Raw genomic sequence first — 7,330 nt, 5'->3', positions numbered from 1 at the left:
CCACCCCGAAAATGGAAGAGAAGCTTCAAACATGTTGTGAAAGGGTTGAATTTTAAACCCAGCTGCGAGTGAAAACCGAAAGAAACGTCAAGTCTAAGAATAAAGTTTCCGCTTGAGACGTGAGTCCAGGTTTTCTGAGTGAAGGTATGTTGCTGACTTCCAAGACTGACCGTCCTCTGAGACTTTGTGGCTCTTTCAACCCAGAAACCTTTCCTGCTACAGTCTTACCTCTCGGTGAGAGAATATGTGTCTTTTAAAATGTAAATGCAGTTTAGTTGTTTAAGTGCGTACATTTTGGGAAACTTGGTTGCACTCAGTAAGAGATGAATCATTCTTAGTGTACAAATGACAAAATGCTCTTCATGCCCTGATTTGAGTTGAATGTGATTGTTTAATGTGTATGTTTCTCCCCACAGGAACATTTGGTCAACGGCATCCAAGGTCCTTCTCCGCGCCGTTTCTTGATCGGTTCCTCCAGTCTGGACAGAGAAGCGCTGAAGAAGCTGGGCATCGGACTCGCGTTGGCGGCAATTATCTTGGCCTTTATTGTAGAGAAACTGTACTGAGTGCAGAGTGACCCACTGTGCAGTCAGTTTGCTTTGTATGCACCAAAAACAGTCTTCTTCTGTCAGGACACAAAGAATAACCTGATGGACAATAACAGGTCACCAGTCTACACAGAACCCTTTTTATTCAAACCTTATTGGTACAAATTATAAGTTATAAGTAGAACCTATTTTAAGTACAATTTATTTTGACTTTGAGAGCTGAACAGTTTCATTGAAACACTACCTGTGTTCACTGATGACTGCCGCTTCCCATCGTCCACAGATTGGTGAATAAGAAAGTGGTTTTGGGGTCTGTGTAGCTGTATCACAAATAAACTAAACACAACTCAGTGAGTTAATGCATTGAGGATGTTACGCTGTCCTGTACCAGAACAGTCTGACGCCATGGCTACACTGAACTGAGATTGTGTTTAGTCTTCAGTTTTTTTTTACTTTTTCCAAAAACTTTGTTTAAAATCAGAATTTCAAGCCCTGTTTGATACTAAGAAGTCACTTCTTTGATACCAGTTTTTTGATTTTAAAAACTAAAGCCACTCTTTAACTTATTTCTGTGTAAACGAGCTGCACACACACACCTACATGTTTCTGTCACAACTAGAGTTGCCAAATTCATAGATTATAGTTGAAGTGTAGTGATGCTTCAGCTCTTCACTAACAGTCTGCATACGTTGTGCGTTCATTGTAGCCGCTGGGTTCAAACGATCAAATTGTCTGTAGCGTATTTGCAGATTGATCGTACTTAGTTTATGTTTTGTTTTTGCCACATGGAACTGATCTGTATAATACTCTGATTAAAGATGTCGTGTAATCTTCATTTCAAAGTATTTATTTTTGAAAAGGAGACGTGGAAAGAATATTTTCAGAGATATTGTACATAATGAATGTCATTTCTGTTGTTTTGCCATGTTGACCTTGTGTTTATTTGGCTGTTCATGAAGTGTTTTATGTTTTTATTGCCCCATAAATTAAAGTCAAATAGAATTCACATGTAATGTACCGCTTATCTTAATTGAAGGCACGTGGCTGCTGGGATTAATGGTCATCTCTGGCTCTTATGTTGTCGCTGGGATTTGTTTAATTTGTATGTGATGACCGACTTAACTGCCAACGTAAAGGGTTGTTTCGTATTCTTACTCCTACCTGTAGCGGCGTCTAGCTGATTTTTCTCCTGTGGGTTTTACCCTGGAACCCCAATACAATGATCAGCCTATTTATTTTCTTTTTCCTCTCTCAAAATAACACCACTCTTATTCTGGACAATCCATTGAACTCATACTTTACTCAAATCAAACACCTTGTATTGGGACGACAGCAGAAATCTCACCATCGCTAGACATCGCTGAAGGTAGTTTAGAACTAGTTTTTTCTTTCTGTGATTCAGGTGAACTTCCCCTGTATCTGTTCTGTTTATCTCTGGGCTGGTGGCATATGTACAGTTGGTAGTCATAATTGAGCCAGTCTTTTATTTTTTTTCATCATCGCAACCATCGTTTAATAAAAGGCTAAATCAATTTGTCGAGTGTGAAACTGCTAAAATGTGGACTGATTGACTGATTCGTTGAATTATTGATTTGCTCAGTTGTTGCCATGCGTAGCGTCTGCCTCGCGCTGCTCTCTAATGCCTCTCTGTTTTGAGGTACAACTGTCTGAACACAAGCCCTGAAATCCCAGACAGTTAATAATGCATGCCCCAATTTATGTCGCGCTGCTCTGGCACATGTGTCTCTGTCACTATGTCTGCATTTTTATCTGTGTGTGTGTGAGTGTGTGTGTGTGCGCCCTGCATATATTCCTCGTCACAAGTGTCTCTCCAAGCTTGTTTGTGAGCTTGTTTCTGTGTCAAAAGGTGTGTCTGGATGTGTGCGTGCGCGGCCTGATGTGGTGTCTGTAGGTTCCTCCGATGCTTAATTTAGCAGAACGTGTGCGTCAGTGTGTGCGCGGATCAAGAGTGACAGGCCTCATCGCTCTCTCACTCAAAAAGTCCGCTTGTTAGATAAACCACTGTTTGTAGCCTACATACGTGCCGGCTTTGTATTATCTAACTAAATGATGCATGTCACATGTGTTGCAGGTACATGCATGCACTCTGGCTTCTTCCTACCTATCTGACGCACGTCACACACACACTCGCAGCGTGCTTGCAGCTTTGTACTATATGGGCAAATGATGCATGTGTCAAGCAAACTCGCACACAAACACAGGCACCAAAGCTTTATATTACCCGATCAAATGATGCATGTCGTACACACAGACACACACACACACACCAGCTTTGTATTATGTGATCAAATGATGCGTGTAGCTCCGAAGCTTGTTACATCCATCCAGCAGTGCCCTATATTGTTCTGCAGCCATCCATACTGCGCGACAGTTCTTTTGATGCTTTGTAAGCACATTTCCTCCCTGTGTATGTCAGTTACACTGCATTGTTCTCCAATGAAATATGGATGCGACGACACCCTTTATGTTTGGGAGATCATCACTTACTATGAAATATTGAGGCAGGAACCATCGAAAGACGATCATTATTCACGTTCGCATCATTCACTTCAGTTGTTTCTAATAAAAGCAGGAGTTTCTGAATTCTTGTCTTAGTCGCAGCTGTTGTCGATTTGTCATCCGCGCGCTGACGTCCTTTTGATGTGAAAACTTTGGACGAGAGACAAATGCAAGGGAGGCTGAACATTATTGTACTTCCCTGCGCCATCTCTCATCTGTTGTGTCATTTCATTGATTTAAGTGTGTGTTTTTATTTTTTTTTAATTCCAAGTGGTCTGGCTTGCATAAGAGCAGAGGCTGTGCTGCTGGTGCTCACAGAAGGGCGTGAACGCTTCAACGCAGTTTATTTTTAATTGGCTCGGATGCCACATCACTTGGAGTGCAGTGGAAGCAGTAAAACACTCTGGGTAAATGTGGATTTTATTTTTTCAAAATTATAGGTTGTCATCTGATTTTGGCTGATGTCAGAGTTAGATCAAACTAAGGTCTTGCTAAACTTTATTAACTAAAGGCTTTGTAGATGAGACGTGAGCTTGTCTATGATCGCAACTTTGAGCGAATGTGGCTGCGGGTGTTTTCTAGCTTATAGCAGTCAGACTATTAATAAAAGTTGTTAGTGTATAGGCTGTAAGAGATGGAAAAAAGATGGAAAAGTGTCTCTGCGCATTTTCAAGCTGGCTCAGTGTGATGAGGATGGTGTACTTATTTGCAGAAAGAAAACAAATGCGTGTGTGTGTCATAGATGCGCAACAAGTTAGATGTATTGCCAAAGCAGAAGTATAAATGCATAAAGTGCTTTTTTTGCGTGTGTGCCTGCGGTTTTCTGTTTCTGAGGATTGTGGCCATCTGGTCTGTTTTCTGCACAACACTCCTCTGCTCGTCTGGTGTTGACAAGCCAGTGTATGTAAAGAAAAGAAGAAGAAAAAAAAAAAGGTGCTATGAGCCATGAATTATGTTTGTTCGCCGAGCACAATCTATAAACAATGGCTAAACATTAACAGGAGGCCAAATTGTGACGTAAAACATTAACGCTGCGAATATGTGTGAATGCGTGTCAGAAATCGGGATCGGTTAGAAATCATTTCACAGAACGCTGCATATAGCCTTGAAGAATTTTCTACAACAAAAAAGTCGACATAAGCTGCTCCAAAGTGTTTGCTGTGTAATGGAAGAATTTAATGTGTGTGGCAGTTAAGCCCTTTTCAGACGTGGAATTCAAAACGTCGCTGGATTCAACAGTCTGTTAAAGTAACACGGATTCATTCAGACTTCAGACTTAACAGACTTACTAAGCTAAAAGCAAGCTTAGCTAACCGTCTGAGTAGCTGTTTGTAATTTCCTATACGATAAAAACTGTGATGGATGGAGCTCAGGACTCAACCTGAGGATGTTCAGCTGATAGACAATGTGCAGTCAGCTCACCTGTCTGATGTGGACAGTTGACCTCCCTTTATACCCAAATCAATCCTGCCTCCATGTCGGGGATCAATTCTAGTCAAATAATGAAACTGTCCGTGTTCCACGTTGGTATTGCTTCCAACTCTCTTGCTTTGGAGATGCTCATTTGGATCCTGCTGCAGGTATTTAATAAAAATCAAAATAGATTCAATCTTACAAACAGCTGGAGGCAGCAAACTTCACAAACTTAGGTTGTTGTTACCGTTTGAACAAAACCTGGATTAAATGTAGTATTGGAGAGTGTCAACTTTCTTTTGGTCTTCATTACACTTACAGTCGTCCTCAAATTCATTCATTCATCCACTAAAGAAGGAAAACAAAACAGCTGTTGAGTTGAAATTGACAAAATTAATAATAAATAAAAATTTCATGAAAATCATAACGTTACTTTTGAATTGTGGTTCAACTGAGATATATCAAAAAATAAAATAATTTTTAAAAAAATAAGCAAACAAGCACGATGGGACCCTGTTGAAAGGTATTTAGGGTCCGAGCACCACAGTGTGTTTGACCCTATTGTAACCCTTGTGATCATTTTTGCACCAACTTTTGAAATGTGATTTCAAAGGCCTTAACATGCACGAAAACTCACCAAAATCACCACACACATCAGGACTGGCGAAAATTTTGATATTTTAAGGGAGTTGGACATGTCAATGCCAAAATGGCTCCACAGCACCACCTTGAAAATTTCAACGGAGTCCCATCGGAAGCACGCTTGACCCAGACCTACGCAATTTGGAAGGTATATGGAGGAGGTCAGGATGATTATGAAATGTATTGATCCCTGATGTAAGGTCCCTTCTGTTAAATCCAAAAAAGTCCATTAGTGCGTTTGTCAACCCGACACGAAATCCGTCATGATGATGTCATTGTGATGTAGATGACATCAGAGTTCCGCCCAGAGCACACCTGTCCATCGCCGCTTGCGGCTTTAATTAGATTTTGGCCCACTGCTCATCAGCAAAGAGCTGTAATTTGTCTGGGACAGTTTTTTTTGTTGTTGTTGTTTTGGTTTTTTTTTAATTATTCTTTTCAACCACAACTCAATAGCAATGTCTTATTTCACTAAATTACAATTTAGCAAATTTTTATGTATTATTACTTTTTTCAGTGTCTAGTTATTTGAGTGACTATTGTGAATTTCGCCTTTTCTTTAATGGAAGGGTATGAATACATTTGAGGACGACTGTTTTATTTATAGAAACTTAAGTGTGTAACAAATGTGAAGCTGTAAAGGTGAATAACGAGGGTGTTTTGTGATTTTGGCACATGAACTGTCTTCAGCAGTCACTGTGATGGTGAAAAATTAACAACTCCAAGTAAAAGTGATACAGATTCAGCTTACAGGGAATGAGGTGCGTCGCTAACTGGAGCTTTACGTTACCGACTGGTGCAAATGTTGCCTCTTTTAAACGAGTGAGAGCAGGATTTATGCACAATGTGAGACCAACACTTCAAAACACACCAGAATCCACCTTCTTATGAGATCCCCAATAGATACCACACAGAATAAATTTACACGTCTGATCACTCCGCAGTCCTCTGACGCGCATCTTCGACCAGCGTGATTCAACATCGCCGGTGTTGTAATCGACTTTGCGCGTGACATTTGAAAGCGTGTAAAACAAGCCTCCAGCCGGCTGCACAGCTACCTTAACTGAGCTGATCAATCCAATTAAACTTCAATTCCGCAGACGACGACTTCTGTTCAGATAAATATGTTGACAAATAAGCAATGAATGCACACTGCTGCTGACACCTTGAGTGAATTTTTGAGCTAATGCAGAGGATCTTGACATGAGCTTCAGCCTGACAGAGATTCTCATTTGCTGCCAGGCGGTGACCTTTTCATTTCTGCCTAACGAAGTAAATTCCTCCCCATCTCCTGCATCTGCCACTGAGATTATTTTTTTTTGCTGTAACTCCTGCTTGTGTGTTTATCTGAATATGAATCATTTGTCTGGTTATTTAAATGTTGAACATCAGAATTCAGGCAGTTTTATTGTATGGATGCAAAAAAAAAGAAGTAGACAGGAAGTTTTTTCAGGCTTTAGCTGACACCTCCTCTCTTGTTAAGCTTTGTAACACTATTTTTTTTTCTTCCAGGAAAGCAATCAGGAAAGTATGGAGAGAAAAACCTGACATAATTACTATGTTGATGTTTGTCAGGTTAAGCCCAATTTAGCTCAGTCAATTTCCCATGCTGTCATTCAGAATGCTTCAGAACAGTTTCATTAAAAATATCATCTTTTTTTTCTTTTTTCTTCTTCTTCCCTTTGTTTTAGCTCAAAAATGTTACCAGCATCCATCTACACGCCAGTCAAAGCTGCGGCAACGAGATTACACAGACAATAACGGTAAAGGTGCAATTAAAATATTTACACGACCAAAGCATTCGCGTAGCATTTTATCTTTGCGCCGATGTTAATTGGCTCAGGATGCAGCCGGTGACAGTCACTGACAAAATATGAAAATACTATGGCCTCTGTGTGAGTATCTGGAGGGAAGGAGGTCTGCTTAGCCCGAGGGCAGACACACACCAAGAGCAGTGACTGACACTACCTTACAACTAACACAGTGACTGTTAATAATGTGTGTGTGTGCGTGCACGTCGGTGTGTGTGTGTCACTGCCCTAATTTGCAGCTGCCTCCCTGACCTTACTTTAGTTTGAAGAAACTGAGAAACAAGGACAGAAAATCCTTCTTTTTTCCACATCTCCTTCCATCAACTTAGTTATCATTTGCCCTTGACTTTGACATTACCATACGAGGAATGTTGCGCATACGGTGTTCAGTGTGTG

General features: G+C 40.5%; 1 pseudogene; it reads left to right on the top strand.

The window, feature by feature from the left end:
• LOC103373201 (threonylcarbamoyladenosine tRNA methylthiotransferase pseudogene) overlaps positions 1-2,080 on the top strand; it is a 22,749-nt pseudogene extending 20,669 nt beyond the window's left edge.
• The last annotated feature ends 5,250 nt before the right edge of the window (positions 2,081-7,330 follow it).

This window comes from Stegastes partitus, unplaced genomic scaffold, assembly GCF_000690725.1.
Source record: "Stegastes partitus isolate 25-593 unplaced genomic scaffold, Stegastes_partitus-1.0.2 Scaffold1924, whole genome shotgun sequence".
NCBI lineage: Eukaryota > Metazoa > Chordata > Actinopteri > Pomacentridae > Stegastes > Stegastes partitus.
The sequence above is the reverse complement of the archived record's forward strand: the minus strand, read 5'-3'. Positions and strand labels throughout refer to the sequence as shown.